The sequence below is a fragment of the Eschscholzia californica genome, unplaced genomic scaffold (assembly GCF_041429995.1).
Source record: "Eschscholzia californica isolate CP2 unplaced genomic scaffold, dmEscCali1.0.p SCAF_6, whole genome shotgun sequence".
Classification (NCBI taxonomy): Eukaryota; Viridiplantae; Streptophyta; class Magnoliopsida; order Ranunculales; family Papaveraceae; genus Eschscholzia; species Eschscholzia californica.
In genome coordinates, this window is record NW_028238483.1 from 17,904,453 (window position 1) to 17,919,885 (window position 15,433).

The 15,433-nt window shown below is 33.9% G+C and overlaps 2 long non-coding RNA genes across 17 annotated transcripts; one reads left to right on the plus strand and one right to left on the minus strand.

Moving 5' to 3' along the window:
- The first annotated feature begins 1,042 nt into the window (after window positions 1-1,042).
- On the plus strand, window positions 1,043-6,534 carry LOC147532119 (uncharacterized). 16 transcript variants are annotated; one of them, XR_015228036.1, is made up of 9 exons: window positions 1,043-1,625; window positions 1,774-1,833; window positions 2,483-2,562; window positions 2,691-2,712; window positions 2,924-2,978; window positions 3,469-3,534; window positions 3,799-3,877; window positions 4,850-4,927; window positions 6,248-6,534. It is a non-coding gene; the product is annotated as an uncharacterized LOC147532119 (long non-coding RNA). The 16 variants fall into 16 exon arrangements; XR_015228038.1 differs by lacking the exon at window positions 6,248-6,534 and adding an exon at window positions 5,825-6,200 and having other exon boundaries at window positions 1,745-1,833; window positions 2,643-2,712; XR_015228032.1 differs by lacking the exon at window positions 6,248-6,534 and adding an exon at window positions 5,825-6,200 and having other exon boundaries at window positions 1,745-1,833.
- Window positions 6,535-7,388: 854 nt separating this feature from the next.
- On the minus strand, window positions 7,389-9,736 carry LOC147532120 (uncharacterized). Its single transcript, XR_015228047.1, has 2 exons — window positions 9,607-9,736; window positions 7,389-8,145 (listed from the first exon to the last, which is right to left on the minus strand). It is a non-coding gene; the product is annotated as an uncharacterized LOC147532120 (long non-coding RNA).
- Between the last annotated feature and the right edge of the window lie 5,697 nt (window positions 9,737-15,433).

The following is a 15,433-nucleotide window of genomic DNA, read 5'->3' on the forward strand; positions in this document are numbered from 1 at the left end:
TGACAACTTTATTTAAAGGTAAGTTCAATTTTTTCATTGTAAATTATAATAGTTAACGAGGATACAATTGGAAAAACCATGTTATTTTTGAAAGTCAAACACCAATTAATGATGTTCCCTTAATAAGTTGGGTTTGCAAAATAGGTCATTCTTTTGGGACGGAGGGAGTATATCATCTAAATAAGAACTTAGATTTTGTGTCCACTTTTTCCCCTCATGCACGTTGTAATACGTCTCAATTCTAAAGTGAAATAGTTTTAATAAATTTATCTTTCTAAAAGGAAAGACCAAATATTTTGTTCAACCATCCCATGAGTGAGAGGTGTGAAAAGTTCGAAACTTTTGTAGACAGGGGCGGGGTTATATAGGGGCCGTGGGGGCACATGCCCCCACAGGCCAAATGTAAACTCCTTTGTATAAAGAGGTGCCTATAGTGTATATTACCCAAATTAGTTTTGTAATATGGAGGCCCATTGCTCAAAAAACTCTAGCCATCTTTTTTTTTGTTGAAACAACTCTAGCCATCTTTAATTGCAAAACTGAAAAATTCAAATGATCCATGACGCACCCACTTTTGACTGTGATTGATTACTCATGAGTCATGACCACTTTTGTTATATGCAAACGATTCATCTTTGACTTAAACAAAAATTACCCTTGTGTCATTGTATATAACAAACAGGTTGGTTGAGTGCATTTCAAATTTCTCTTGTTGTTTTGAACAAACAAACTGCCCCCGACTCATCCACTGACCGTCACCATTAAAGAGACATTATATTTAATCAAATCCTAAATTTTTATCTAATCGTTTTTTTTAATTTTAGATAAAAATTAACTTTCTTTTTTTTTGTTGAAGGATAAAAATTAACTTTCTGCTCCGCTATCATATGCTCATTTAAATCCAAATTTCCATCCTAAATAGAAAATAAACAAAGAAACAAATGCTATAAATTTTGGTAGTCATGTTTTTTTTTAACGAAGTCACGATCTCATCTTTTTTCTTGCTCGTGACATCGAAATAAGATATATCTATTATATAAAACACAAACTTTTTTGCTGACTAGGACAAGCCGAAAGATAAATCTGGCCGTCCGTTGCTATTTTGATAAGATACTCACCTTTAGATCAATTACCCACCTTGATTTATTGACCTACTCAAAGAAGAAAGTGAATAAAGCCTTTAATCTGGTCGGTTATCTTCCCTGGCGCATTATCCCTCTTTCCCTTCCCGCGTTATCCCTGGCGCGTTACAACTTTCCAGACGTTCCAACATTGATGAAGAAATTGATAACCGGATGTTACAAAACTGGATGAAGAAATTTATGGAATTCCTTAACTTCTTATCTTCTCCTTCACTCTTCTTCCATTTCTTCATCCATTTCTTTTATTTGATTTAGGGTTTTCTTCCTTTCTTTTTAATGGTTTTCTTTTCAAGTTCAGGTGTTTTGATGAATCATGGCAGATGATTTTTATTTTCAATACTTATATATGGTGGATTTTCAATACTTATGTATGTTGGATGAGTTTTCTGGTGGATTTTCAATACTTATATATGCTGGATGTGTTCTTCGGTGGATTTTCAATACTTATATATGGTGAATGAGTTCTTCTAAAATGAAAGTCTTGTAAGTACAATATACCTAATTTGATCCAAATGGTTTTATTTTCAGTACTTATATATGGTGGATGGGTTCTTCATCAGTTTCTTTTCTTCATGAATTTCTTTTCAAAATCTTTGATTTAGGGTTTTATTTCTTTTCAAAATCATGGCAGAGAATTTCCAAATCGAAATGGTGTTTAGGGTTCGTGTTCATTGTTATAGTGAGTGATCTTGTAAGTACCTAAACCAAATCGAAATGGTTTTATTTTCAATTACTTATATATGGTGGATGAGTTCTTCTAAAATGAAAGTCTTGTAAGTACAATATACCTAATTTGATCTTGAATAGACGAAGATCCTTCGATGATAAGTATTGAAAATAAATTACATGTTATCATCCTCTTGGTTTAGGGATTTAAGATTTTTTCGATTTGGTTGGTAGTTCGATTTAGGTTTAGGTATCTAGGGTTTGTTCCTTTGTTTTTAATGGTTTTCTAAAAGAAATACATGAGTTAACCCATTGTTGGTATACCTAGATCCGTCACTGTTACCTAAACCAACCAGAAGATGGTATACAAACTTCGCAGAATATCGACCAAAGGTAAGCTCAAGTTTGACCCATTGTTGAAATCGTTGGTCGTTATTGTCATTCAAGCCCTAGAACTTATAGCTTCTCTGACCAGACTTAGTTCACATTTGATCTCTATAGTAGCCTTCTCTTACTATATTTTTTCGTTTGAGACAAAACATTTTTCGTCAAAGACAAATTATGGATGAAGAAATTAATTATGTTACTAAACTTTCATTTCTTCATTTATTATTGTCATTTTACTACTCGTTTTAGATTATGATTTGTTTTTAATGGTTTCTTTTGGTTGGTAGTTCGATTTGATAAATCGTGACAGAAGAAATTCATCCCAAATCGAAATGGTGAATCATGGCAGAAGAATGTCAGCCTCTTGGTACTTCCACTCACTCTTCTTTCATTTCTTCATTTCTTAGTTTTTTTATGGTTAATGGATAACATTAATTGTATTGCCAGTATAAATCTTCATGGTGGAATTACCAACAAATCTTCATGGTTGAATAGGTGTATTTCGGTTCAGCTCCAGGTACAATCTTCTTCTCTGTTAAAGATAATACTTTTGATTTATTGGTTTGAATTATTGATTTTACTGGTAAGTTGGTTTAAATTATTGATTTTACAGGAACTGTAGTTTTTCATCTTTGTTGTCTCTTTTCTGATAATACTTCGATTTCATTTTTTCTCTCCATCTCTCTTTCTTTCTTTAGATTATGGTTTTATTGTTTCAATCTTTACAGGTCTATAATGTTTTCCCCATTTAAGAGTAGATTCATTGGATGTTCCTGGAATATGGTAAGCCTTTTTCATCTCTCTAATTATCATTTATCTTCAAGTGTTTTAATGTTTCATTCTTTACAGGTATACACACTCTCTCTTTCTGTGTAAATTTTTTAAGGTTTTATTTATTCTGATTCATGGAGGATAACTTTGATATTGCTCACTGATAACTCTAATATGATTTAGATTTTTCTTCTTTGTTCTCTTTTTAATTGTGCTTAGATAAATTTAGACCTACAATGTTTACCATTGACACACAGTAAGTGTTCGACAAATTTCCTAAATGAACTCATTGCATTATCCTATTCCTTCAATTTGGTGGCTTAAGGTGAATATTAGAAGCGGAAGCTTACGATAAATTGAGGTGTATTTTAGCTATTTTCCTAAAACTGTAGCTTCTAATTTCTTCTCTACCTTGGTAGTAATAAATTTCATACTAAAATTCTACTATATCTTCATTAGTTGTGAAATCTCTTTGTTTTACGTTAAATCTTCTTCGTTTCAGTCTCTTGGTGGTTGTTCATCTACATTTAAATCCAACTCTATTTCTGGCTCTCCTTCGAAATTTACAGTTAAGTTTCTTATAGTTACCTAGCATATATATGCTACTGCTTTTTATATATAAAGATACCGTTCTATGTGGACTTGTCAACTTTTTTATTTTACACATGTGATTCTTAAGAAATTTTGCGCTCCTTAGGTTTCTTCCCATGAACCATTTTGGTTTCTATCTTTCTTGTGCTTAGATACAACAAATTTAATTCGTTGTTGTTTTTGTTATTAAGTTGTATGTTGGAGTGATTTCCGTGTTATATCTCATTTTTTTTAACTTCAGGTAAGTTTGGTGTTTTCTTATGAGCTGAGCTCTGAATTCAAATCTTCTTGGCGGATCACCCATTTCTGTAGCCCTAGAGGTAAGTCCAATCTGCTCATATAATCAGGTGCCATTATTGTATTGCATACAATCTGTTGGAGTTTTTATGCATGTAAAAAGATAATGTTGATACCCATAATTCAGGGATCCGAGATTCAAATATAGTGGTAGACGTCAATTTTTTGAATCATGATAGATTATGTGACTTGTGTTGGAGGTTACAATTTCTGCTACTATTATTTAAATAGGGAATTATTGGGTTTGTGCTCAAATGTTCAATTCAATTAGTTGACTCCTAATAGATTATCTGATTTGTGTGGGAGGTTATAATTTCTACTAATTCTATTCAAATAGGAGAATTATTGGGTTTGGATTCCATACATTTTTTTTTACGATATGTATTGAACTTCAGTTGGGCTAGCACATCACATATTTTATGCAATGCAGGTTTTATTCTATATGAGATGCTTTATGGTTGTACATCTTTAGGGGAAAGACGTACTAAAATCAAGCTTCTGGTTTTGGATTTGGATTTGTGTTCTGTCTATCTTCTTATCAAATAATAGCATAAGATACAAGTAAATTAGTCTCATTGATTCTTCTATTATGCTCACCTATGTTTTAGTTTCATTTTGTTTTTCTTTATAGGCTTAGTTGTTAGTTGCAGACAACGTCCTTTTCAGAAAAAACAATGAATTGAATTTCTGTAACTTTTGTGCTACATGAATCACTTTTGAGGAATCATCTTTTTCCAAAAAGTGGAAAATTTTAGTATTTAAGAATTGTAAGCTTGTTTGCGTCAAGCAGGATATTTTGGTTATAAGTATCGAAAATTGACTCTTTGATAGTTATTCTGTTAATATTTCTTCCTACTACTTTAGAGTTTGATCTGAATGAATATTTCTGGTATGTAAAGACTGGATTATCAAGGATAAGACATAACTTAAGATCTGAATTAATATATTGCTGGTTTCTCATTTCTCTAACCATGAAACATTTGAACATTACTCAGGTCATCTGATTGCTTCTCATTAGGCTGGCCAATGAGAGATGATGGTGATTCTTCTAATCAGCGCGAAACATGACGCAGGTAAACTTTTTATAATATATACACACAATAACCGTAATCACATTCTTATAATATAAAATCCGCTTACCACTATAGAACTATTACGTATGGGAAACAAACAGCTAATAGAAAATCCGAAAGCACTGGAAAATCTTATTTCGTTGAGACCAGAACATTTTGGCACATTTTTCGAAGTTTTGATCGTATGTGGACCTTTTATATGCTAGCGCTGCAGGTATTTTTTTTGGTTTACTTGTATTATGTTACACAGAGGTCACGATAGAGATAAGAAAACATGGTTTACAAAAAGCTGTGTAACATGGACGCCAATACATAGATCGGTATTTGACATGGCAATTCACATCTCGTACAAGGTGTTAGACACTGTGAGTGGAAAAGGCCAAAAATGGACACACATTTTCTTTTGTCGTGATTATTAATCCTCTCTTTTGCTTGCACTCTGTACTTTTGGGTCGCCCACATTGTATGAGAGACGTTAACTTGGTGGTATTTTATGGTCTCGACACAATTATAAAGTGGCTACGTACAAAATCTAACATTATTTCTAACGTCCTCAGTTATCTGTTATTGTCAATTTTACAATTTTCAGTTAAAAATGAGTTCGACTCTTCGCGATGTTCATTTCATGATGTCGTTCCAAAATTTTGATGGTTTTGATATAATGACATCAAAACCATCAAAATTACCTGTTCTGTAGGTTAAGTCATCTACTTTCTGTTAGATAGTGTTTGACGATATTTGCACTCTGTACTTTTGGGTCGCCCACATTGTATGAGAAAAACGTTAACTTAGTGGTATTTTATGGTCTCGACACAATTATAAAGCGGATACGTACAAAATCTAGCATTATTTCTAACGTCCTCACTTATCTGTTATTGTTAATTTTACAATTTTCAGTTAAAAAAGAGTTCGACTCTTCGCAATGTTCATTTCATGATGGCGTGTCGAAGAGATAATGGGCATTTCTCCAACAAGAATTGGAGGACTTTGTTCCAAGAGATAATGGGCATTTCATTCGTATAACTTGATTTGATTTTAAAATCCTGTCAATTTTTTTTTGTATGGTGTATACAGTGTTTGCAGTACTTTTTTTTTTTGTTGAACAGTGTTTGCAGTACTTTGAGAATCTGAGATTGCATGTTACTAAGTTTGAGGTGTTGTAGACCTAACTAATAGTACTTTTGCAAGGTCTTGCATGTATGCCCTCTAATTTGAATGTTCTATTCCTATGATTATGAGGGATTCATATATAAATTGGTTGCTGGTATAAAGACATGATTGATCAAAGGATGGTTGGTCTAAAATAAGTTTTCTTTCCAGATGCCCTTGGTTTGTGAAGGGGAAGATTCACAATATGGTGTAATTTCTAACGTGAGTCGAATTGAGTGGGATGAGAAGAGAGGAAATGACGGAGGAAAAGGATGACTCTGTAATATTTCAAGCTCATCAAAGTCTGTTTTTTCTAATTTATTTGGAACAAACACAATTTTGTTCAACACCTATTTTCGTAATCGAATCATGAGCCAATTTTATTAACCTATCCCATGTCATCTTTCGAGGAATTGGAGGACTTTGTTCCAAGAGAATGATGAGGTAATTTTTTTTAATCCAGTCCTTCACATCTCCCATTGTATGATCTGATAAACTCATATGTCATCTAACCATATAGTTTCATGTGAAGCGTTAGTTACTCTATGTTTTCATTTGATTGTATGTTGTAATTTGGTCTTCAAACAAAACTTATTTCCTCTCCTCGTAGATAATTTTTTTTTTTATGTTGAACTCCCTCATAGATAATTTAATGTGTTATGATGATTTGATTTTTATAATCGTACAAGGCTGTGATATGATAAAACAAACCTTCCCGTGCCCTATGGGCACGGGCTATACCTAGTATATATATATATATATATATATGTGTGTGTGTGTGATTTTTTTTTGTCATCTTATTTCAATTAAATTGAAGTTTATAACATCTTTACTATGTTCGTTCTCTATAAGTTGTAAAATTGATTACGGAATCGAATGGGATACGAATGGTTGAATGATAACTTACTTGCATAGATTGAAAAATATGTATTTGATACTATAAGTAATAAAGTTACTATGCAACGATTTCAAAAGACGAAAACTGCCGAAGAAAACCATAAATATGTAAATAGGTAAAATTTTATGAATTAATAAAAGTCATTTTCTTATAGCATATTAATTAGTTATTTCCGTTAACTTTAACGTGCCCCCACATAAAAAAAATCCTGGTTTCGCCACTGTTTATGGACATCTATGACTGGTTTTTGAAATTATTTTTCAACATAACTTATGACGTGTAACGCCCCAAGTCCTAGTTCTCACGTCGGCCGCCATGAAAATCAAGATATAGAGCATTCCGCCACGGAATCATAACATAATAAACATGAAAGTCAAATAAAAAGCAAACCAATGCATTATGGAGCTCATAAGAAATCACAAACCAAACTAAAAAAAATAGATTAAATAATAATCTTTGGAGTATCCGATTACATCAATGGTAAATGAGTCTGAAAGGAAATACTATGAATCTAAGAAAATAAATCCGAACAACTACCTAATCTCGAAAGGAAAAGCTACGAAAGAAGCTCTGAGCTGACGAACTAAGGTCAAACTGGTGGCACTCCCCGATCTCTTTCACCGGAAAAAAATAGTAGGTTCTGTCAGAACCCAGCTAGTAGATTTTTAATTACCTAAGGTCTAAATAGACCAATTCAACAACAAAATCAAGTATCGAACAGAAGAAAAACAATAACATAGTTCAATGTGTTACACCTTTCGTGTCAACACCACTAAAGTCAACCTGTTACACAGTTGAAGAGATTCATACAATACAACTTCCTTTTTTAAAGGGTATAACCAATTTCGAGGTCCCCAAGACATCTTCACTTTCCATCCATGTTTGCATCGACTTAAATCTCTCAATAGATAAGGGATACCACCCAAAAGGGGATCCGTGCAACACGTGCACTTCACATATAAGCAGGAGGCGAGCCAACCTCTAGTTGGTAAATTACTTCTCAAACTAGAATTACGTGGTCCACAAGAATGAACTTGTGTTTGCATCGATCACCTTGTCGAGCCAACCACCGATTACTTATAGATTACGATCGTCAATCCATATTAAAACTCAAGTCCCTGGTCCACTAGGTTGTCCAACATCACATTGACAAACCCGTGTTTGCATCGACCTACATGTCGAGCCAACCAGTCTTAGTTCAATCCATTAATAGAACTCAAGATCATGGTCCATCAAGTTATCGAATATCACATCAATAACTAGTGTTTGCACTAAACTCACATGTCGAGCCAACTATTCTTAGTTCCGACTAGCTTATGCTTTCTAGGATACAACCTAAAGCAATATATTACACACATATATTGATAGCATTTATGCTCCAATCCTCATACATATCATCTCATACAATCAAACGAGTCAAACATGATAAGTATTGGTTATAACATCACTATAACCTATCATGATGAGTTTATCATAAATATGTCTAGAGGTGCAAAATACTACATCTAATTGATCACAAACATCAATTAACAACATCAATCACATAAACACAAATAATCCTTAGCGTCTAGGCTGTTGTCCAGGTGTATTTATATTATACTTATATAACCCTAATAGTCTAGGTTGTTGTCCGGATATGTATATACTCCATTAATATAACTATAAGGCCATGTTTGGCGCGCGGGAATGGAATGTCATTCCCGGGAATCACATTTCCGTAATACGATTCTCGGGAATCAGATTATTTTGGTTTAATGTTTGGTTCAACCAGGAATAGGAATTCCATTCCCGATGGATTCCTAACTTGTTGTTTGGTTTATGTAGGAAAAAGAATGTGAATTTTACGAAACTCCTGTTATATCCTTTTACTCAAACTACATAAATTATAGGTCAACTTTGTTATATATATTTTAAATAGTATTGTCTATTCAAATTTATAGATATGAAATAATAACGTAATACACTAATTTAAGTTGAATTTAAAGATTTATTTAAAATAAATAAGGTCTCGACTAATTTTTTTAAACGTTATGAAATCGATTTTTAACGAACAAAGAGCAAGAGAGAAGAAAAAAAACTAGAGATATGGAGAGAGAGTTACGTTTGAGCGAGAGAGGGGGTGGGAGAGAGAGAGTGTGTTGGTATGGTGGTAGTTGAAACCCGAGATTTTTAAATTTTTTTAGTAAAAATATTATGAGAATTCTAATATTTTATCAAGGATTATTTTGTCCAAAAATATTAAATGAAATCATTCCCGGGAATGGGAATCACAAACCCACCCCCCTCCCTGGGTTTGCTATTACCCCATTTCGGGGGAATCCCATTCCTCCGGGAATAGGATTCCCCCTGCATTCCCACGAGCCAAACAATAGTCGGGAATGTGATTCCCAGGAATCACATTCCATTCCCATGCGATTCCCGCGTGCCAAACATGGCCTAATGGTCTAGGGTTATACTTTTGTTATTGGAACTAGTTTAAAATCATAGTATATGTCTATTGTATCACTAATTAGTTCTAAGTTGATGATAACCTAGCAACAAGTGATAGTTAAAGCTATTGTAGTTCTAACTATACAAAACCAGGTTTAAAATTGAAGAGGGCTATGTAAACCCTAAGGAAGAAGAAACCTACCTGATTTGTAACAAAAAGAAGAAGAAGCAAATGCCCTAGCAAAGCTCTTTGATCCTCCCCTGCTTCTTCTTTACTTTCTCTCTCTAAAACACCTAAACCCTATCTCTCTAGCACTCTCACGACTGCAACCAATGAGGGAAAAAAAGAAAGAGATAAGTGACCTGCTTGGGTTATTAAGTGGGTATGTTGCTAGAAGGAACTAAAATTAAAATCTGGCCACCAACGTGGGGATATAAGTGGCACCTTGCTATAGGCACCCCTTATAATACTTAAGGATGTTACATGACGTTTCTAAAATGATAAAAAAAGATCTTGAGATTTTGTAAAATTATAGTACAAAATAGTTCATTTACAGCAACAAACTTTTACAAGGGCAAACACAAAAAATGGAGAACCAGTATGCTCTTTGATATAAGGTGGCTATAGTTTTCGACAAACCCAATTGTAACGAATATTTCCAAATTTTATGGGTTAATTTTGTTATCGCCTCCAATATGTTACCAACTGACTGATTTGGTTCTTAATTGTGTCTATTAGTTCGTTTTGGGCTCCATATCCGACTTTTTCGATTATGCCCTTGTAGTATTTTATAAATATTTTTTCTTTTATATTTTATTTTCTCAATATTTTACTTTATTTATCTTTCTCTTCCTCCACTAGACATTTACTTCATTTTCAGTTTTTCTCTCTTTTGTTTCCTCTTTCTCATCGCCATCTTCATTCATCATCACCATCTTCATCCACCATAACTTCTCCAGAACTTGTTTCAAGTTTTCTTTCCATTATCATCAGGCTCGGTCTTGGCCGGCCCACCAAAATTTCGGGGTCACATTTATGTTGGTGTGTATGTTTAGCAATTAAGTGTGTTAAACCAGGTCCCAACCCGTACTAACATAAGAGCGCTCACATTTAATGCCTTGGTCGTACTCATCTGTTCCTTTTCTCATCCCCATCTTCATTCGTCATCACCATCTTCATTCACCATAACCAATCTCTAGGACTTGTTTCGTGTTTTCTTTCCATTATCATCAGGGTCGGCCTCGGCTTAAACCGAACAATGCCTCGCTTTGTGTTACCAAAATTTTGGAGCCACATTTATGTGGGTGTGTATAAAAGATTTAGCAATTAAGTGTGTTAGACCAAGCCCAACCGTAGTAACATAAGAGTGGTCACATTGGATGCCCTGGTCGTACTCTTTTGTTCCTTTTCCGCAAATGGGCTCACCAAAATTATGAAGTTTTTAACAGATAGAGTAACCTTTTGGGTTTTGACACATGTATCTTTTTAACTAGTCCTCTTTGTGCATCTCTCGGCTCCATCACCACTGATCTCTCGCTTCTCTTTGCCACTTTTCCGATCGATGTTCTGGGAAAATTAGAAGAAAAAAAATCGGAGAATAAAATATCAAAGGGTGGAAAACTAAAATTAATCTCCCAACCACACCCTCCCTTTTGTCGACGGTATAGTCCCCGCCCGCGAAATTCGTCGGAATTCTTCATCTTCCCTTCTCTGTTTCTTCTCTCTCTCTCTCTCTCCATTGCTTTCTTCCTCTTTCTCTCTCTCTCCATTGCTTTCTTCCTCTTTCTCTCTCTCTCTTCTCTCTTTCAGTCTCTCTCTTCTCTCTTTCTATTGCTCTCATCTATGTAAGTTCCGACGAAGGGGAGACCCTTTTGTGGATTAGATCCAAAGACCGGAGCATCAATTCAATTTTGAATTTGCGGATAATATAATTAATAAGGAGTATCATTTTTTGACTTCGCTTCGGGCCACAAAAAAATCAGAGCCGGCCCTGGTTATCACAAAGATTTTTTTCTAGAAGTAGCATAAATAACAATCTAAGCATCATAATCAAATTTAAAAGCAGTATTAGCAAAACAGAAATGTCACTTGGACAAATTTGATAGTTTTGACATATTGGCGGTTAAAACGAACTGTCATACACATACAAGGATCAAAAAGATCTGCCGTACACAATTAGAATCAAAATGACCCGTTAATCACAAATCAGGCGAAATCGAAATTAACCAAATTTTATTTGCCTAATTATAGGTTTATCTTCTGCTTGTAATGGAAGACTTCCACAGGTGATTAATTTGATTTGATCTTCTTTTTTTCTTTGTTGAAAATTTTGATTTGATCCTTTTTTTGTTGAAAATTTTGATTTGATCTTAGCAGTTAACTTTTTCACAAATGAAAAAGTAGGGGGCCACCAACATATTTTGGGAGATAACGAATATTTTGTCGGTCTCATTGAGTAAAACACTCAAAAAGCTGAGAATGATCCAACGTTATTCTCTCAAGTCTTGGATGCCAAACTGCAAATGGGATATGTTTGGAAAACGTCCCCTCTGTGGGCCTCTCATTGGGAAGGGCTGCCGCTAATACATAACTTCACTTATTTACTAAAATTAAATATTTAAAAAGGAAATTGGGCCTCCGACCCAATTTCTTGTATTTTTTTGTTAAAAAGACAACCCATCTTTTAATTAACTAGCTAGGCCCCAAGTAAGTTATAAAAATAGGCTTGAAGAACATTTTTAAAAGCACCAACTTTTTAGGAGTCAAAAATACCCTTCATTCAATTAGAATTACCTAGTAATAATCTAACTAATAAATCAGGAACTTGAGTTTTTCTCATGAACGAACCGAGTTGGATTGTCGACGCCGATTAGAATTTCTGGGGTTTGAATCGATTTTGGCTATAAGATAGGTTGATGTTTTCAGGTTTTGGTGATTTAATCTATTTGCTTGTTGTTTGAAGAGGCTTTTAAGGGGTTAGATTTAGTTTTTGGTTCTAAATTCTAGAGAGAGAAAGTTTTATATACTTTCAATGGAAGGAGAATTTGATAGTGTTTCAAGGTATAATCCGACTTCTTCATTGCTTTATTTTCATTGAGTTATGAATGATGGATGACAATTTGTTAGTTTTGATGTTTATGTCCAAACTTATTTGTTGGATTTATATGGAAGTTGTGAAAGTATAGTTGATGCAAGCAATGTGTTTGATAAAATGCTTGAAAGAGATATTGTTGCTTGGAATGCAACGTTAGTTGGTTATACAAGACTGTTGGTTGAAATAGCTATAAAGTTGTTAGATGAAATGCCTGTGAGAAATATTTTTTTTTCTGGACAATCATGATTGGTATTTATGTTCAAATTGAGAATTTCATGAAAGCTTTGGAAGTTTTTCGAAGAAATGTAAAATGATGGTGCTAGAGCTTATAAAATGACTATTATGAATTTGTAGGGGTTTTAGCTAGTTTTCCAATACAACATTCTATTAGACAATATATAATAATTTGTAACAAATTTCATGTTAAATCAATTCAAAAACTAATTTGCAAACCATTTGCATGGCTCTGCAAGGTGTTTGCAAGGCTCTGCAAGGTGTTTGCAAGGCTATGCAATGTATTTGCAAAGCTTTGCAAGGCTCTGCAAGGTGTTCGCAAGGTTGTGCAAGGTATTTGCAAAAGTCATGCAAGGTGTTCGCAAGGCTCTACAAAGTTTTTGCAAGGCTCTGCAAGGTGTTCGCAAGGCTCTGCAATTTGTTTGCAAGGCTATCCAAGGTGTTTGCAAAAACCATGAAACCATGCAAGGTGTTTGCAAGGCAGTGCAAAGTGTTTGCAAGGCTTTGCAAGGCAGTGCAAAGTGTTTGCAAGGCAGTTCAAGGTGTTTGCAAGGTATTTTCTTAAACTAAGGTTAGGTTGGTCTTTTTACTGAAATTGAAAATTACATAATTGCCATTAGGGAGGTGAAGCCTAAAAAACTTTGATGAATCCTTTATAACCAAAGTCATAATTTCTTAGGGAGTTTTGGCCAAATTCCCGATATTTAAATGGGATGTAATATAATTGGTGAAAGTATGATCTTGTTTTTTTTTTTAGAATTCGACTACGGTCTACGTTAGTCTAACAAGGCATTGATGCATCATAGAGATGTAATGAGCACGATAACCGCCTAATTTAAATTGAGAATGAAAGAGCTTAAAGCCCGACAATAAAGAGGCCTAAAACCTGACAAATTATTACATTATTTATAGCCTACATTACATAGGATAAATCTTGATGGTAACTGCTTCCACCGAGATTCGATCCCACGACCTCATGATCTTGTTATAATTATTTTGTTCAAAAATTTCCTATGGTCCGAAAATTTGGTAACAAAAGATGCTAATGGGCACTAAAATATTTTAACAAACAAAGAACATATGACAATTATTAATTTTCGTGACAAAAGCAGATCGTGTGATAAAATATACCATATTTATTGTTCCGCAGCGAACTAGTTAGTCGTAAATACACCCTCTAGTAACTAATAAATATTACTTTCTCTCTACATTGGGTTGCCAAAATGTTTTTGAAACAGGAGAGGAAATTTTTTTTTCTTAATTTCAGCACTCTTGACAACAAAATTTTGAATGCCCTTTGGTAATATGAAGAACAATTTTTAGCAAAGGCAGTGCATTAGGTAGGGAGAACGTTCTTTTTAGAATCGGGAGAGATAAACATTATTACCTAAAATATCCCAACTTTAAACTTTGGTCCATTCCCTCAAATTATTTTCGACCAAAAGATAGAGAAGAGAGAAAAATCATGTTCGACCAAAAACCTGTTCGTCGATCAAAGAGAGAGAAGAGAGATAAACACCCTTAAAACCTGTTCAACCAAAAAAAAGAAAAACCCTAAATCTGTTTGTTTCGATCAAAGAGAGAGAGATAGAGATGGAAACACATAAACACTAGATGACTAAGACAACACTCATCTCCATAGAGGGGTTTGTAATTCTTATTGTTGCTTGATTTCTCCATACATTTTTAGGGTTTTAACACTGATTAAATTAACTTTTCAAGATTTCAAGTATCAGTATTGCAATGAAGAATACAAAGAAGGAAAGATAAGAGTTCTTCCCCATCTTCTGAACTGATTGATTTATTTTGGTTATAGTTTCAGTTGGAACCTTTGTATATCTCTATAATTTTTGTTTCCAAGATCACAATTCCATTTTGTCTATTTGTTTTGTCTATAGTTGCTCATCTTCTTATATAACTAATTGATCTTTGGTTATAATTTCAGTTATAACTCTTGTCAGAAGCACTTGAAATTTTTGTTCATTAGTATAAAAGAAACAAAATTTTTGTTTAATTATGTAACATACTGATCATGGTTTTGCGGGACCTTAATCGTTTATTAGACCAGAAATAATCGTACTGGCATTCATGATTTAAATGCACTATTTGTTCATCAGAATTTGAGTTTATTATTTGAGGTATTATTATGAGCTTGTGATATATTTTTGATTTTCGCAGGCTCTGCCGATTTTTTTTTCATCTAGAGCAACTGAAAATTTAAACAAATTTCGTCCGGAGCGGATGAAAAACATAACAATTTCAGCTGGCTCGGCCGAAATTTATTGTTTTTTACGACGGGGCCGACCTAAATTTGTTGTCTTTTTTATCCGGACCGACTGAAATTTGTTGTCTTTTTCAGTCGACCCAACCGCAAATCTTTTACAAAACAAAAAACGATCTAAAACCCTAAAACGTTTGTTCAACCATAGAGGAAGACAAGAAAATGATTTTTTTTTACCTGAGACATATTATCTTCATTATATAATTAAGTCGATATCTTCGTTTAAGTCGATGTCCTCGTTTAAGTCGATGGTTCCGTTTAAGTCGATGTCTTCGTTTAAGTCAAAGGACTCTTCTTTCTTGATGTAGGTTGTCTCCTTCTTCATTAGTGGTGGTTCCTCATCCATGAGCTCTTGAGGCATCATTAAAAGCTTGAAACTAAGACTATAGTTATGGTAAACTTTGCAAAAAAAATTTAAT